The following is an 18,743-nucleotide window of genomic DNA, read 5'->3' as shown; positions in this document are numbered from 1 at the left end:
CATCTCCAATGGCTGGATTTGTTTTTGGTTTTGCTTCCTCTAAGTTCATGTTAGACGGGTAATGTGCTGATGTCATAACAAGGTTTGAGGGTGACACATCTCACACACGCATGTGTGAGCACCCAGTTATCACACTTATGAACGGCAATTATCAGCTTATGGCTGGATTTGAAGCGGAGACATGTAGCTATGCTTGACCTAATACCTCATTTTGGCTTTTCACTTATAATTAATTACTCACCTAATCATTTACTCAGTAAATGTCCTCTGAATACCTACTATGTTCCAGGCACTTGCTAAAGTCTGGAAGCAAAATAGAAAGCAACACATATCTGGCCCTTACATTTCTAAAGGGGTAAGTAGACAATTTAAATAGCATGCAGATAATTGGTGACCCCAAGACATAATGGTAGCCCATCTCACTCCAGATAAGTGTAAAACTATAGCTGGTGTTTGTGCTCTAAGGGAAAGGCACATTGTACCATGAGGAAGGTGAACGTGGGCTCCATAAAGACTGAAGGAGAGTTTCCCTAAATCAGAAATTTTACTGGAGAACTTTTATTTCCTGCAGATGGGTGAGTTAGACACCTAAGCAATCCTGCCCAAATGAAAGAACTCAAATGCAGGATAAAATATTTTTAGTAACAACTTTTTAAAGCCATCGCTGGGTTGGCACAAAAATAAGAATCTACAGATCCCAAAAAGAAGGAAAAGCCAGACAGACACCCAAGAGGTAAGCAAGTTTTGCCTCAGAGAACTTCTCAGAATGCTGGTGTTCTTGATTTTCCTACTGGATGCATGTACCGTGTATCTAGAATCATCTTCCCCCTGCTTCAAATCCATCTTTTCAAACCTTCCTTTAGTGAAGGTTTCGTTTTTACTTATTTGAAAATTTTGGGCCAGGTATGGCCACTCACATCTGTAATCCCAGTGCTATGGGAGGCCAAGGCAGGAGGAGCCCAGGAGTTCGCTTGAGCCCAGGAGTCCGAGACCAGCCTGGGCAAGTCAGGGAGACCCTATCTCTGCGAAAATAAAATAAAATTAGCTGGGCATGGTAAGGCATGCATCTGTAGTCCTAGCTACTCGGGAAGAAAGCAAGCAAGCAGATCGATTGAGTCCAGGACTTTGAGGCTGCAGAGAACCATACTCCAGCCTGAGTGACAGAACAAAAATCTATCTCAAAAAAAAAAAAAAAGAAAAAAGAAAAAAGAAAAAGAAAAGAAATAAGGAAGGAAGGGAGGGAGAGAGGGAGAGAGGGAGGGAGGGAGGGAACAAGGAAGGAGGGAGGGAAGGAAGGAAGGAAGGAGAGAAAGAAAAAAATAAAAAAGAAAGGAGAAAGAAAGAGAGGGAAAGAGAAAGAAAGGAAAAAAAGAAAAGAAAGAAGAAAGAGAAAGAAAGAGAGAAAGAAAGGAAGAAAGAAAGAAGAAAGAAGGAAAGAAAAAGAAAGAAGAAAGAAAGAGAAAGAAGAAAGAACGAAGGAAGGAAGAAAGAAAGAAGAAAGAAGGAAAGAAAAAGAAAGAAGAAAGAAAGAAAGAGAAAGAAGAAAGAACGAAGGAAAGAAGAAAGAGAGAAAGAGGAAAGAAAGAGAAAGAAAGGAAAGAAAGAAAGAAAGAGAAAGAAAGAAAGAAAGAAAAGAAAGAAAGAATTATTTTGCTCTCATTCTTGAAAGGGTTTTTTGGGATAGAAATTCTAAGTTGATTACTGTTTTCCTCTCAACACATTGAAAATATTATCCCACAGTCTTCTGGCTTCCATTTTTGCTGCTAAAAGGTAATCAGTTTGTTGACTTACTGTTCTTCAGAAGGTGACCTCTCTTTGTTCCTGGTTTCTTTGAAGAGCTTCTCTTTGCTTTTGATGTTCCACAGTTTTATCATCATAAGTCCAGGTATGGATTTTTTTTGTTTTGTCTTGCTTGAGAATCATTTGAATTCCTGTATCTGAGTGTCACTCGCTTTCCATTATTTTCCAAATTTCTCAGCCATTATATTTTTAAACATTGCCCCTTTTCCTCTCTATTACCTTCATCTGGAACTTTTGACTGGTTAGACCTCCTCATTCTAGCCCCCAAGACTCATAAGCATTCTGTTATATTTCCATTGTGTGGTCTCTCTGGGCTACATTCTGGATAATTTATTTGTAAAAAATATTTGTGTCTTTATTCCAGTTACCTGATTCTTTCATTGGCTGAGTTTAATCTGCAATTTAATTGATCTGTGAAGTTTTACATTTCAATTGCTACGATTCACTGATTCTGCAACCTTTTTTTTCATTTTTAACACTGCTAAAATCAGGATACATCTTACAGTTGGTGGCATCTTGCAATGCTAAGGTGGCACATAAAATTATGGTGCATCTTATAAAATCAATCCTGTTTTATAGTCAATGCAATATGATATTCATTTTTCATTTTTGGAAGTTCTATTTGATTCTTTTTTTCTGATTCAAGCCCAAATGACTTGAATTTCTTATCTATTGCGGGATCTGGCCAGCAGCCTGCAATGCAACGGGGCTCTCTCTTTGCTCCTAGGCAGATCGGCAGGTTGAGAAATAATAGACACACACAAGATAGTGAAAGCTGGGTCCAGGGGGGTCACCGCCTTCTGGTCCCACGGTGCCAACAATGCACTGGATATACCAGCATTTATTATTAAGTTTAGTGAGGGCGGGGGTAGGTTAGTGAGGGATTTAGGGTCATTTGATTATGAGGTGAGATAGTCACATGGGGATGAAGTAATTCTTTAACATAACAGTTGTATGTAGAAGTACAGTACATTTGTATGTAGAAGTACAGTATACAGAGATAAGAATTTACAACATAGTGTGTGCATCAGTAATTTCTAACAGAGCCTTAGGACAGAAACACAGTCTTTCCATAACCTATGATTAGCAAGATATTAATCAGCAGTAACACTTGCAACAAAAGCTGGTTACAAACAATCCATGGAAACAGGACGTGAAGCTAGACAACCAGTTAGACCAGAAATTCTCAGAAGGGAGTATGCCCTTAACCCTAAAGAAGCCTAGAAGAGCCACGGCCAGATGAGGGCGTTTATAGCCCTATCTTATCCATATGGACAGGTGCCCCCCATGCATCCGTTTATAGGCTTTCCACAAGGGTCGCATTCCATTCCCAGAGCTATGAACATCAGCTTTTCTGGGATAGGAATCTTGGTGATGTGAAACCTCCCTGACTGCACGTCCATTCATAGGCTCCCTGCAGGGGGAAGCACATCACACGCTGTTGGCTCGTTCTGGCAGTCCAGCCTGACATTGTCTTTACACAATCCTGCATGCAATTTTGTATTTACAATAATCAGGAGCGTTTCATCTTTTATTCCATAGCAATAGTTTCAGGGGGTCTCCCTACACTTATCTATTTTAGAATTTCTTGATTATTTCTTTAAACGTATAAGACAGATATTTTATATTCTGTGTTAGATAATTACAATTCCTAGATGTTTTAAGTCTATTTCTGCTGCGTATTCTTTCCGCTGGTTCTCACTCATGGTGCATTTTCTCTCATGCCACGTATCTGTGAACCAATCATTTTCCTTGAATATTTGTCTGTGAGAATCCCTTGAGGCCTGGGTTGAAGGTGGTTTCTTCCAGAGAAGATTTGCATTTACTTCTGTAAGTTGCTGGGGACACTACCAACCTGAGACCACTCTAAATTAAATAGTTTAAGATTTTTTTTTTTTTTTGGACTGCATAGTTAGCATAACCTTAAACCACAAACTCATGTCGGGGGCTTACTTGTGGTTATGAAATCTCAGGAAATATTTTCCCCAGCATCATCTAACACCAAAGTTTTAAGTCCTGGACAAGAATAGCATGTTATCTGCAAGTGGGTCGTCAGAGTTAAAGTGTCTTTAAGGTCCTGGAATTGTTGGGAGAAAGGAGAGATATTGATAATTTTTTAGATTTTGGTAAATATGCGTGTTCAAATAGCTAGAGCAACAACTAGAAGAATAGGCCCAGTGCACATAACTTTCAAACAGGTAGAAAGGGTAAAGATGAAAAGAGATGAAGGAGGAAACATAAACCAGAAAAAGATGAGGAAAAAAGGTTTACAAAAAGGAATTTTAAAAAGTAGAACATAAAAATACTCCAGAGCCTAGGAAAAAAAAAGTAGAACAATTTGAAAGGGCATAAAAAGAAGAAAGTTGCCTAAATATCGTTCCAATAATACTAAATGTAAATGGATTTAACGCTTCAATAAAGGACAAAAATGATCAATATGATTTATTTAGAATACTAGCTATATGGCCAGGCGTGGTGGCTCAGGCCTATAATCCCAGCACTTTGGGAAGCTGAGGTGGGTGGATCACCTGAGGTCAGAAGTTCAAGACCAGCCTGGCCAACATGGCGAAACCCCGTCTCTACTAAAAATACAAAAATTAGCTGATCATGGTGGTGGGAATCATCCCAGCTACTCGGGAGGCTGAGGTGGGAGAATTGCTTGAACCCAGGAGGCGGAGGTTGCAGTGAGCCAAGATCATGCCGTGGCACTCCAACCTGGGTGACAGAGCAAGACTGTCTCAAAAAAAAAGAAAAAAATACTAGCTATATGGTTTCACAAGAGGCACTCTTAAAACATAAGAACAAAGAAAGACTCAAAGTCAAGGATGGAAAAAAGATATTCCAAGTAAATACTAATAAAAGAAAGCTTATAGCCAGGTGCAGTGTCTCATGCCTGTAATCCCAACACTTTGGGAGGCCAAAGAGGGACGATCACTTGAGGACAGCAGTTCAAGACCAGCCCAGGCAACATAGGGAGACCCTGTCCCTATAAAAAAATAGAAATAAGTTAGCCAGGCATGGTGGCATGCACCTGTGGTCTCAGCTACTTGGGACACCCCTTCTTAAAAAAAAAAATCAGGAATAATTCTAACAAGCAATGTGCAATCCTCCCTGTTCTGAAGTAAGCAGATATAGGCAAACCTGCCGCCAAAGTCTTAGGAAGCTGAGAGGTCCAAGAAAGAGGCCGGCACATCTGTTTTTTAGAAAGAAACATTTAATAGGGACTTACAAGCAGAAGCCATGTCTGTGTCTCAGGTGTTGGTGAGACAAGCTGGTGGATTCCTGCACCACTACTGCCGAGACCCATGGCCCATATACCACAGGGACAGGATAACTCCGAAGGAATGTGTAGGACCGTTGAAGGGTGATAGCATCAAGGCTGTACCAACCCCAGGGCAGGATTCACGGCAAGCACATACTCCACTCAAGGAACAACAGACAAACTGGAAATCCCGAGGCCTTCCCCGATCGGGGGGCAACCAGAAGTCAACATGGCAGATTAGCATCCAAGATGGAGTTGCTTTGGCCTCCATACTTCCTGGAGACAACTATAAAACTATTGGAAAATGCTAACATTCCAAACGAATCTAACAGTATACTGTATTCTCAAATAAGAAAACTCAATGTCATCACGCCACTGTGCTCCAACCTGGGTGACAGAGTGAGACCCCATCTCTACAAAAAGTTAAAATTAGCCGGGTGTGATGGTGTGCACCTATGGTCCCGGCTACTTGGGAGACTGAGGTGGGAGGATGGCCTGCACCTGGGAGGTAGAGGCTGCAGTGAGCTGTCATCGCACCACCGTACTCCAGCCTGGATGACAGAGTGAGACCCTGTCAAAAAAAAAAAAGAGAGAGAGAGAGGAACTCTTGCACATGCCACCAGAACATATGTACAAGATTGGCTGAATCAATGGAATACAAAGAGCAGAGAAAAGGAGTCAGCTACAGCACCATGCATCCACATGGTTGAACCTCAAAAAATGTAATGTTGAGCAAAAGAAGCCAAGTCAGAACGCACTGTGTTTCCATTTATATACATCCACAAAACAGTATATTGTTTAGGAATATGTCCATATGCGGTAATTATAAGGAAAAGAAAGAAAATTATTAGCATGATTACTGGTTTTGTCTAGAAAAGGAAAGGAAAGGGAGTACATTTGAGAGGCATGTGCAGGCTACTCGAATAATGTTACATTCTTGTTCTTAAGCTGAATGATAGGGTAAGGGTGTTAATTTAATTTAATTTTTTTTTTTTTTTTTTTTTTTTTTTTTTTTTTTTTTTAATACAGAATCTCACTCCATCACTCAGGCTGGAGTGCAGTGGTGTGATCTTGGCTCACTGCAACCTCTGCCTCCCAAGTTCAAGCGATTCTCCTGCCTCAGCCTCCCAGTAGCTGGGATTACAGGCACCCACCACCACACCCGGCTAATTTTGTATTTTTAGTAGAGATGGGGTTTCACCATGTTGGCTAGGCTGGTCTTGAACTCTTGACCTCAAGTGATCTGCCTGCCTCGGCCTTCCAAAGTGCTAGGATTACAGGCGTGATCCACCGCCCCCGGCTGTTAATTTTATTTTTAACAGCCACTGAAGTTTTATACAGGATCTTGTACGTATGATATACTTCACAATAAAACATATTTTAAAGGAAATATGGGGAAGTTAATTTATTTTTATAGTGAGAATCAATCGAAAATGCCCAAAACTGAAAAATCAAGAAGTAGCAATGTAAGCACTTTACCTAGTCTTATGAATGTTGAGCATCAAGGCTAGAAGAACTCAATGTGGTTATTGCCAGAGAGCAAGACCTGGCAAGAAAGCAAAGAGCAGGACTCTGTTGCTTTTTATAACAAGTCTTGTAGAACTCTGACTCTTCATATGATGTGCTGTGTAACCCTTTAAATTAAAGAGAAGTTGTAAAAGTGGCATTTAATACCTAGAGTAGTCCAGCTTATAGAGATACCAAGCAGAATGGTGGTTGCCGATGGGCAAACGGGAAGTTATTTAATGAGGATATAGTTTCAGTTTAGGAAGAGGAAAAAGTCCTGGAGATGGATGGTGGTAATGGTTGCATAGCAGTGTAGATATACTTAATGCCACTGAACTCCACACTTAAAAACAAAATGGTACATTTTATGTTATGTATATTTTATCACATACACAAAATTAAGACTAAAAAAACCCAGCCAAACAGTAACATTTGAGCTGAGTTCGGTAAGGTAAGATGTGAAGGAGTTAACTCGACAAAGCGTGATGGGGAGATTGCAGGAAATCTGATTCTAGCCCTGAATCCCTTCCTCGTTAAAGATATTAATTCCCATATCTGGCTGGGGACCACCCTGGGGGTCTCCAGAGATCGAATGAGGTGCTCCAACATCCGCAAACAAAACTTCCAAACTAAATTATGTTTTAGTCTCCAAAAGCCCCCTTTGAGTGTTTTAGGAAAATAAATACATCGAGTGTAATCTTTTAAAAAAGAACAACAGGAGCATCATCGTTCCCTTTCTAAAAGGATTCTTTGATTATTGAGAGGATTTGCCACTGTTTCTTAAAATGAAAGCTCCCCTAGTGCACTCAAAATGTGATTTAATTAACAAAAAAAACAGGCTTATCCCACCTTTCAGAAATATGCCAAGCAGGTGCTTTCGGGAAATGGAATATTAAAAATCCAAGAAAACAATGAAAGGCCTAAAAGGTAGGTTAATGCCGCTCTGGATTAGAGGTTTGAAATTTACTTTCTCATGCAAAATCCCAGTCTGGGGCCACCCACCGCAGGGAACCCAAGCCTACTGACCACATCTCCCCAGTTTAGCTAATCATGCCTTGTGCCTCCATCACACACCATAGATTCTAATTCTTTACAGGCATCTGCAAACACAAAACAAAGTCTTCGTGGGCTGGGGCTGTGTCATATTCATTTGCGCCATCCCAGGAACCCTTTGTGTAGCCAGGCCACTGCCCAGGATCTATTTGTTGACTGATTTGTTGATTCACTCATTCCAATGACTTCCCAAATCTTAGGGGAACAAACCTTCACATCCAGGACCTTCACCCTTGCCTGCTCCGCTCAGCTGTGCCTCTGTCAGCCCAGAGCTCCTAAACCTTTGCTCTGAGCTGCTCCCCATGTTTTGTTACTGGACCTCACTCTCATGCCCCACAACCAGGGACCTACCTCCCCTGGCGTCATCCTCAAATGCAGGCCTCTAACACCAAGGTCTTGCCTCCCCCTCCCCCAGGACGTACATCCCTGCCCAGATGTAGGCCCAGCAGTTGAAGATAGACTCTTGGGCAACCCTCCACCACTTGGCTGCCTCCATCCGGGCACCCAGTTGGCCTCCTCTCAAGTGTACTACACCCACCCCTTCCCCGCTAGCTGGGTGTCTGGATGGAGGCCAGACACCCCCCGACCAGCCACAGGGCAGCAAGAGCTATGGAATGGCAGGCCAGGACATGTCACTTGCCAAGCCTCAGAGATACTGGGAGGAAGTGGGCTGGGGCTGGGGGCTCCCTGGGTGGGTGTCTAATGCCTGGTCATCTGGGACCTAGCTAATGACCACCATGAGGTGCCCAAGAGCACAGGCTGAGGGCCTGCTCCCAGTGAGACAGTAGGTTGGTAGCCTACAGGCCAAGGAAGGGATGCAGCTGCAGCCAAGGCCAGCCCCTTGGGCCCGGAGAGCCACCTTTACAGCCCTGTGCAGAGCTTCCAAAGGCCTCACCATGTAGAGGAAATGTAAAGGTGACCCACACGCTTTCCCTGTCCAGGGACCAACAAATTTTTTCTGGAAAGGGCCAAAAAATAAATATTTTAGGCTTTGGGGTCCAGAAGGTAAGATAGAGCAACTGTTCTCACTGAAGAATCTGTTTTTTTCTTTAATTAAAAAAAAAAAATTCATAGAGACAGGGTCTTGCTACGTTGCCCAGGCTGGTCTTGAACTCCTGGGCTCAAGCGATCTCCCACCTCAGCCTCCCAAAGTGCTGGGGTTACAGGCACGAGCCACTGTACCCAGCCTAAAGAGTCTTTTTACATTTAAAAATGTAAAAACCATTCTTAGCTTGAAGGCTATGGAGTCTAGATTTGATCTGTGGGCCATAGTTTGTCTATCCGGTCTACTTGAAGAGGCAGGCATTCATTTATGAGATTATTCAGATCTATTAGAGAGCTCAAGGTAAGTCAGAGTCGAGAATTAGAAGCATTTTCAATCAAATCCAGTGATTTCCAAAGTGAGACATTCATTCCTACCAGGGGGTAAAAGAAGAAACTATTAAGACTTATAAGCTATACTTTTATTCCATCCTTTCAATTTTAATTTTTATGTTTTATAAAATATATGAGTACAGTGGCATTTGTACAGAATTTATAAATATATAATTACATATGTTGGGTGTGACAAGCCAGATTTTTAAAAAATTATAGGAGTGCGGGATAAAAAAATCTGAAGAATTCTGCCTAGAGTTCTTACATCAATTTATTTTGTAAACTTGCACACTACCGTGCCTTTGTTTCTATAAATACCTCTTCTCTCACATAGTGCTGGATGGCAAAATCTGATTTTTAAAATTAAAATTTATTTAAATTCATGTTGATAGATGTTGCAGAATTTCACTGTCCTTGAAAGCTATGTATTATAGAGTGAAAGGCTATTTGCTAAGCACCACTATGAGCAAGATTCTGCCTCTGTAACCTCATGTCTGGTTGGGAAAAAGTGGGCAAAAGTTTTATCACTTTTTGATCAAAGTTCACTTTTTTTTTTTTTGAGATAGGGTTTCGCTCTTGTTGCCCAGGCTGGAGTGCAATGGCCGCATCCCAGCTCACCGCAATCTCCGCCTCCCGGGTTCAAGCGATTCTCCTGCCTCAGAGTCCAGAGTAGCTGGGATTACAGGCATGCACACCACGCCTGGCTAATTTTGTATTTTTTAGTAGAGACGGAGTTTCTCCATGTTGGTCAGGCTGGTCTACGAACTCCAGACCTTAGGTGATCCCGCCCGCCTCGGCCTCCCAGTGTTGGGATTACAGGCATGAGCCACCACGCCTGGCCCAAAGTTCACTTTGAAATAACACTAGACTATTTCACATGTAGTGCAGGTACCTTATAACAAAGTATTCCCAATTTTTTTCTCCCGCCCCTTATGACATTGCTGAAATTTATTTCACTTATTCATATGTTATAATCACACAATACATTGCTACTATTATTGCTTTTAACAAATAATTATCTTTTAGATAAATTAAGAATAAGAAAAATAAGATATTTTATTTTACTTTCATTTATTCCTTCTTCCCTTTCTTTATGTAGATGTGAATTACTGATTTACTATTTTCCTACTCACTGAAATGCTTCTTTTAACATTTCTTGTAGAGCAGATATGCTGGTGATGAATTCCCTCAGTATTTGCTGGTGATGAATTCCCTCAGTATTTGTCTGTCTGAGAAAATATTTATCCTTCACTCTTTTGTTTTGTTTTGTTTTTGAAGCAGAGTCTCGCTCTGTCATCCAGGCTGGGGTGCAGCGGTGCAGTGGCACGATCTCGGCTCACTGCAACCTCCACCTTCTGGGTTCAAGCGATTCTCCTGCCTCAGCCTCCTGAGTAGCTGGGATTACAGGCGTGTACCACCCCGCCCAGCTAATTTTTGTATTTTTGGTAGAGATGGGGTTTCAGCATATTGGCCAGGCTGATCTCAAACTCCTGACCTCAGGTGATCCTCCTGCCTCGGCTTCCCAAAGTGCTGGGATTACAGGCGCGAGCCACTGCACCCAGCCGAGCCTTCACTCTTGAAGGATAATGTCACTGGGTATACAATTCTAGGTTGAAGAGTTTTTTTCTTTCACCACTTTAAATATTTCACCTCACTTTCTACTTGCTTGCATAGTTTCTGACAAGAAGTCTGCTGCGGTTTTTATTCTTGTTCTCTATAGGTAAAGTGTTCCCTCCGGCTCTTTCAAGACTTCGATTTTATTTTTTCAGTTTGATTATGTTGTGCCTAGGTATAGTTTCTTGATATTTATCTTTTTTGGTTTTCTCTGAACTTCCTAGATATATGTTTGGTATCTATTAATTTTGGAAAATCCGTAAGCATATTACTTCAAATATTTATTTGGCTCTGTTCTCTCTTCTCCTTCTGGCATTCCAATTACTTGTACATTACACCTTTTGAAACTGTCCTACAGTTCTTGAGTGTTCTCTTCTGGGTTTTTTCATCTTTTCTCTTTTGCATTTCAATATGAGAAGTGTTTGTTTTCCCCCTTCAATTTCACTGATTCTTTCCTTGGCTGTGTCCAGTTCACCAATAATGAGCCCATCAAAGGCATTCTTTGTTTCTGTTATAGTGTTTCTGATTTATAACATTTTCCTTTGATTCTTTCTTAGAGTTTCCATCTTTCTGCTGCTTACATTACTCATCTGTCTTTTCCCTTAGAACAGTTAACACACTAATCATTGTTATTTTCTTTTTATTTATTTTACTTTTTTTCTAGAGACAGGGTCTCACTATGTTGCCCAGACTGGACTCAAACTCCTGGGCTCAAGCAATCTTCCTGCCTCAGCCTCCCAAGTAGCTGGAACTTAGGCATGAACTACCACACTCAGCTCTAATCATTGTTATTTTTAATTCCCTGTGTGATAATTCCAGAATCTATATCATGTTCAAGTTTGGTTTCTTTTCCTCTTCAGACAGCTTTTGCTTTGTTTTGTTTTGTTTCTCCAGAGACAAAGTCTTGTTCTGTTGCCCAGGCTGAAGCGCAATGGCACTATCATAGCTCACTGCAGCCTCGAACTCTTGGGCTCAAGCGATCCTCCCCAGCAGCCGGCTGAGTAGCTGGGACTATAGGCATGTGCCACCACACCCAGCTACAGACAATGTTTTTGATTTTGGTTTTGGGTTTTGTTTTGTTTTGTTTTGCCTTTTAACATACCTTGTAATTTTTTTTTGAAAGCTGGACATGATATATTGACTAATAGAAACTGAGGTAAATAGGCTTTCAGTGTGGGACTTTATATTAGTCTGGCTAGGAGTTGGGCCATGCTTAATGTTTTCTGTAGTTATTGGTGCCAGAGGCTTCCAATTCCTCAGGTGTCTTTGGTTTTGTCTCCCCAGTTGTCTTTTGGCTTCCCTAAGTACTCCTCCTCTGAGAAAGTCAGCATCTTCCAGTTCTTTCAGCTTTAATCCAGTTTCATTATACCTCTTGGTGTGGTGGTAAGATGTGGGAGGAGAAAAGTGTTCTATCATCTTATGATTATGAGATGAGTAGGTCTCTGGGCTGTGACTTTCACAAGTGTTTCTTAGCTTTTTCCTCTCTCTCTAGGGTGAGATAGGAATATTAGAGGGGACTGGATTTGGATAATTTCCCTTCCGCCAAGTAGATAAGGCTCTGGTAAAGTCTTCTCCTAGCAGAGTAGGTCTTTGTTATGAAGAACACTCTGGGCATTTCAAAATGGTTACCTATCCTCCACCCTGCCAGAAACACCAGAGAATTTTTCTTGGTTCTTCATTATGAGAACCTGGTGGAGTTCCTAGAGGTAAGATCCACAAACATATTGGACGAGCCCCTAAGGCTACAGGCCCCCAGGAGTTTCTCACTCTCAAGCAGGTTCACACTCAGCCTCCAACTACATCAAAATTACCATGTAAGTGTTTTTACCAGCTTATGGCTTTAACAGCTTCGGCTCTCAGAAGGTTGGCCTGTCTCTCCAGATTTGGGGGTGGCAGGTACCTTGGGAGTTCAGTTCTCTGATTGGTCCAAGAAAAGTCATTAACTTTCAGCGTATTCAGCTTATTTCTTGTTGAAAGAGTTTCCAAGAGTTTCCAAGCTCTTTACATGTCAGCACTAAAGCCAGAAGTCCCCAAACCTTTTATAATAGGCAGTGAGCCTAACTGCCCTTTGCTCTAGAAGGAACATTACTTTTATTATAAGGGACAGTAAAGAAATCTGCCCTTCACTCCACAGGGAGATATTGTCTATCTTCCAAGGTTGTTTGTTATTCTAACATCCTTGAAAAGATCATCTGGAATAATCTAGACATGCAGAAATATAAAAGGCCCAAGGAGAACTGTCTCCCAATGGATGTATAAAACATTGGGAAAATGGTGCCGGAAATAAAGTTTAAAACTGTAGCCCTCAACCTTGGCAGTCCGTTAGCACCACCTGGACGGATTTTTATAAAACCAATGCCCAGAGATACAGTTTCCATTGGTCTGGGGTAAAGCTCCAAGCGTCAGTAGTTTTTAAAACCCCTGTGTGATTTTAATGTATAGCCAAGGTGGAGACCACCTGTCTAAAAGTTGATGAGGTGAGATATAATTAATAACATATTTTTTAGCTCAGTGCTTCCCAAGCTTTGCTGTGCATGTGAATTACCTGGAATTATGTTCAATGCAGATTCTGATGCAATAAGGTCTGGAGGAGGGCCAGAGATTCCGTTTCTGACAAGCTCCCTGGTTTTGCCTGATATTGTCATTCTATTTGAGCAGCAGGGTTTTGGCTCACTGGAAACAGACTTCTCATTATAATCTGTGTCTACTGCTAGACTTGCATACTTAAGGCTTTATATAGATGTATACACATACATACAGATAGATAGATAGAGGTATAGATATGTTCAGGAATGTATCATATAGGGAAGGAGAAGGTAGCCTGACTCTGGAAGATGATTCTTGCAATAAGAGTAAGGCCCACATGTACACATATGTAACAAACCTGCATGTTGTGCACATGTACCCTAGAACTTAAAGTATAATAAACAAACAAATAAATAAATAAATAAATAAATAAAGAGTAAGGCCTATCCTTTCCCGGGACCACAGAAATACCCTGGGCAATGAGATCATGAGAAAGTTGAGAGATGCTTCAGGATGTTGAAAACAAAGATTTAGAACACAGGGCCGTCAAGTCCTAAGCAACAACTTCCCTCTGAGTTTTACATTGCTCAAATATCGATGGTAGCTGTTGGGGAAGAGTATTTGGATCCAAGTATCAGAGAAATAAAAAGTAAAATCTTAGTATTGCTGGAGTAAAAGCCGTTTCCAGTATGAGCGGCCCAGAAGAGCATTGATCAATGTTGTTCCTATTTCTTGCATTAGGAGTAAGGGAAACATCTCTGGCCATCCTCCACCTGATCTCCTGATTTAATTTCCAAAGGTTATGATACAGTTGGCCTCCACTACCGCAGAGCTGGCGTCTGGGCTTTCCCATCTCTGCAGTACTGGCAGCAAGAGGGAAGGCCTCTTCAAGGGCCAGCACTGCTCATGAACAGGCCTTCCGTGGCCCAGCAAAATGTCCACTTTCCAGCTTGAATGAGTCTCTTTCTGGCTATATGTGTCCTTCATTTGTTTTCCAAAGTAAACAGAAGACTCCTAGATAGGAGTCAGGTTCCAGAGAGCCCATAAGGACATACAGAGACATGCCTGTTAAATACTGATTGTATTGGTGGCCCTGGCGCAGGAGGGAGGGAGGAAGATCTAGTGCCTTCTTCTTTAATGTCTCTTTAACCAAGTTAATACCTGTCCACCTGCCAGCTGCCTCTGGAAGCATTTTAGAAATACCACTTCACAGTGAGGAAACAGGTTATCCTTTCCCACTGGGCCTGGTGTCTCTGAGTTTTCTAATACAGATTTGCTGAAATGGGAACAGAAGTTCTTTGCTTTTCCTGACCTCTGTGCTTCTCACATCCATCAGAAAGAACAATGCCACGGCGAGGTACTCAGAGCTGAGGGAGGAAGATTGCTGCAGCCAGTGAGCTAAGCGGAAAGAATATCCCGGGCTTCCTTGGGATCCTATGTGGACTTGGTCCCGCTGCAGATAGTCATTCAATACTTCTTTATGATGCACCATTGTATGCTTAGGTGCTGAGGATTCTAAATGAATAAAACCTTGGCTCTGCCCATGAAGGGCTTATAAGCCCAAAGCCGAGGTTAATGATAAAGCTAGGCCGAATTGCTTCAATACTCAAACAGAATACATCTATTTGCTTGTTGAGGGAAGTGGACATTTTGTCATCCAAGGATGTGAGAGGCTAAATAAAGATGGGATAGGTGGTTCTATGGGCTGTGAATCCCTATAAAAAGACATAAAGTCCCTTGGCCAGACGCAGTGGTTCACGCCTGTAATCCCAACACTTTGGGAGGCCAAAGCGGGCGGATCACGAGGTCAAGAGATCGAGACCATCCTGGCTAATATGGTGAAATCCCATCTCTACTAAAAATGCAAAAATTAGCCAGGCATGGTGGTGAGCACCTGTAGTCCCAGCTGCTCAGGAGGCTGAGGCAGGAGAATCACTTGAATCCAGGAGGCAGAGTTTGCAGTGAACCGAAATCACGGCATTGCACTCCACCCTGGCAACAGAGTGAGACTCCATCTCAAAAAAAAAAAAAAAAAAAAAAAAGACATAAATTCCCTAAAGGTTGGAAATAGAGTCTTCAGCCCATTCCAGATGTTTTGCATTAAAATATTAGCCATAACTCTCCCAATGGCAATCCTGAGCCCAGACCCATAGTGGGAGAGCCTATAGGAACAGCAGGATACCCCTCAACCGGCAAGGGAGAGCTGGCTTTTGCTCCCTAAATTCCCTCTCATGAGTGCACAATTGAAAATTAAAAGGTTTCAGGAGCCAGGCACAAAATACAAAAGTATGAGACCAGAAGGACTGCAAGAGCTATGTGTATTTTAAAGACATTCAAATTCAAAACCAAAGTCAGCAAAGCATCTCCTGCCCTCTTGCTACCTTAGCAACAATCTGTAGAGCCGCTCTTGACAATCTGCTTCGCCATTTCCATCGCCTTAAGTCTGGGCATATTCCTTTGCCTCTTCAGCACTTCAACTGCCTCAACAGTTAAATAAGGATTATAATACCCAGCCTGCATCTATCACCGGGTGATTGGGATAATTTAATTATCCAATAGCTATAAAGCACTTTAAAACTATAAATCACTACAAAGCTGTAAGCAATTTAACCAATATCAAGCCTTTCTTATCTCTGAATATTTAATTTATGCTCTGTCTCTCTTAGAACTTAGGGACGTACATTCCAATATATTTTCCAAACTTCCACTGATAATGTTGGTTGGAAAAAGTACTTTTTTCCTGTTGCCCTGACTTGTTGAGAGTATGGCTTCTGCAATTGTTACCCGGCTGCCCTGCAGCAAATCATATCGACAAATATTTACTAGCTGCTGAGCTAAGCCTTGTAGGAGATACAAAAAAGCATGAGATTCACTTTCTACACTACAGGAGCAAATTGCCCAGCTGAACCACAGAACCTGTGTATTCTAGAGGAGGAAAAACCGCCTGTGCTCTCTAGATGCCCCCAATATACCTGAAGCTTTACTTCAAATACAAGAAACAGCTGGTGTTCGTGATTTAAGGCTCAGTACAAATAGCAGTGAGAATTTATTTCACAAGCTGCCTGGGTTGGCAAAATTCCAGAATTCATCAAACAGAAAGATAAGGATGATGATGATAATGATAAAAATGATTCTGCATAGTCTTTCTATAGTAACATAAAAGAAGTGCAATCTACATAGGACATTCCAGAGTTGGAACAGGCCGTCAACATTACCCAACATTGATTTACAACAGGGCCTTCCCAAGACCTGTAAAACCCAGTGACCTTCTATGTTTGATGTGGTTGTGTTTGGAAGCTGGACCTATGAAGGTTTCAGGCAGTGATCCTTTGTCTTAATTTCATAAAGGAAACTCGATATCTATAGAACCTGGGAAAGCTCCCAGAGAAAAAACCCCAATATTTCCAAACCCAAATAATAATAAAAATTACTAAACATCCAGCTAGTGTTTTTCTGTGATCTGTTGAGATCTTTGTTATTACATTTCATGAACAATCTGAAGCAAATAAGTCTATCACTTTAGGGAAAATGCTGAAGACCTGATTTATAAATGAATTTCCACCACTCTGTGAGAATAATTCTTTTTTGTTTGCTTGCTTGTTTGTTTTTGAGACAGAGTCTCACTCTGTCACCCAGGCTGGAATGCAGTGGTGTGATCGTGGCTCACTGCAGCCTCAACCTCCTGGGCTCAAGCTGTCTTCCCATCTCAGCCTCTTAAGTAGCTAGGACTATAGGCACGTGCCACCACACCTGGCTAATGTTTGTATTTTTTTGTAGAAACGGGGTCTTGCCCTTTTGCTCAGGCTGGTCTCAAACTCCTGGGCTCAAGCAGACTGCCCACCTTGGCCTCCCCAAATGCTGGGCTTACAGGTGTGTGAACCACCAGGCCCAGCTGAGAATAATTCTTTTATTTGTTTACTATTTTTTTTTATTTCACTTTAAGCTTCAGGATACATGTGCAGAACGTTCAGGTTTGTTGCATAGGTAAACATGTGCCAGCTGAGAATAATTCTAACACATACCAAGAGCTTCTACAGCCAGGTAAATAACTGAATGCTTTAATAGTCTCTTAGTTAATTCTCTTGATAAGTCATTGCAGATACTATCATTATTCTTTTAAAGGTAAGAAACTGAGGAGCCCAGAGGTTATCTCATGGGCCAAAGTCATATGTGTCGGTGAAAAAGTTGGTCCATTGCATGGCTTTCCACCACCTGTGACCCAGAATACAGAAGTGGCTATGGTCTGCTCCCTGCCTCCAGGGGGTTACAGTCCAATGAAGGGCTCTGGTGTCAACTGCACAACAGCTAATCCCAAATATATCCCTCATTCTGTCAGCTACTTCACAAAGATCTTCTTTTGGGACCCAAGAGAATTGGGTACAACACCTGGAGGGGGCTCGGAGAAACCCATCCTCCCCATTACTGCAAAAAAGAGAACTCAAGATATTTTTCCCCATTATTGATAGATTATACTTTTTCCATCCTCCTTGATGTCTTACTGGTGGAAAATTCCCTACAGACTGATTTGATGAGGTATGAAAGCCTTTCAAACTTAAATGTGCTTCAGAAATTTAAGTTGCTGCCAGGCACGGTGGCTCATGCCTGTAATCCCAGCACTTTGGGAGGCCAAGGCAGGAGGATCACTTGAGCCCAGGAGTTTGAGGCCAGTCTGGGCAACATGGAAAGACCCCATCTCTACAAAAGATTTTTTTTTTTAAATTAGCCTAGCTACTCCAGAAGCTGAGGTAGGAGAATTGCTTGAGCCTAGGAGGTCAAGGCTGCAGTGAGCTGTGGTTGTGCCACTGCACTCCAGTCTGAGTGACAGAGGGGAGATCCTGTCTCAAAATAAAAAATCTAGCCCACCTTTTTTACATGTTTTGAGGAAGTAAACAAAGAACACAAAGAATAAAGTTAAGAATAGTTTATAATACTATCTTCCCTAGCTTTCCCAATCTAGATAGGCTCCCCTACCACCCATCACTCTCCTGACAGCAGTCTGTTTTCTTTTATTTATCGCAGCTCTCCTCACCCAAATTAACTTCTTTATTTAGTTGTTTACTTGAGTACTTCCGGTCTTTCCAACTACAATGAAATTTCATGCAATAAAAGATTTTGTCTTCTTCTTTGCAATAATAAAATAACAAAACTGTCTCAAGAGCCAGGTGTGTCGGCTCGTGCCTGTAATCCCAGCATTTTGGGAGGCTGAGGTGGGAGGATCGCTTGAGCCCAGGAGTTTGAGGCTGCAGTGAGCTATGACTGCCCCACTGAACTCCAGCCTTGGTGACAGAGCCAGACCCTGCCTCTAAAAGAAGAAAAAAAAAAACAAAAAACTGTCTCTGGCACATAGTAGGTACTCAATAAATGCATGTTGAATAGTACAATTTTTGTTTAAAATTAGTATCTTTGTAAACATTTTTATAATTGGTTTTCAAGTCCATAGAAATAGATTAATTACAATCCATGGTTAGTAGCACACTCATCATTGATCTATGCATGGTCCTCTTTTTTTTTTTTTTTTTTTTTTTTTTTGAGACAGAGTCTCGCCCAGTCACCCAGTCTGGAGTGCAGTGGTGTGATCTCCACTCACTGCAAGCTCCACCTCCTGGGT

At 41.7% G+C, this 18,743-nt stretch overlaps 1 non-coding gene across 1 annotated transcript; it reads right to left on the bottom strand.

Moving 5' to 3' along the window:
- Positions 1-48: 48 nt before the first annotated feature.
- Positions 49-152, bottom strand: LOC112134519 (small nucleolar RNA U13). The gene has a single exon (XR_002915934.1). It is a non-coding gene; the product is annotated as a small nucleolar RNA U13 (small nucleolar RNA).
- Between the last annotated feature and the right edge of the window lie 18,591 nt (positions 153-18,743).

The sequence above is a fragment of the Pongo abelii genome, chromosome 6 (genome assembly GCF_028885655.2).
Source record: "Pongo abelii isolate AG06213 chromosome 6, NHGRI_mPonAbe1-v2.0_pri, whole genome shotgun sequence".
NCBI lineage: Eukaryota > Metazoa > Chordata > Mammalia > Primates > Hominidae > Pongo > Pongo abelii.
Note: the sequence above shows the minus strand (reverse complement) of the source record. Positions and strands in the feature narration are given on the sequence as shown.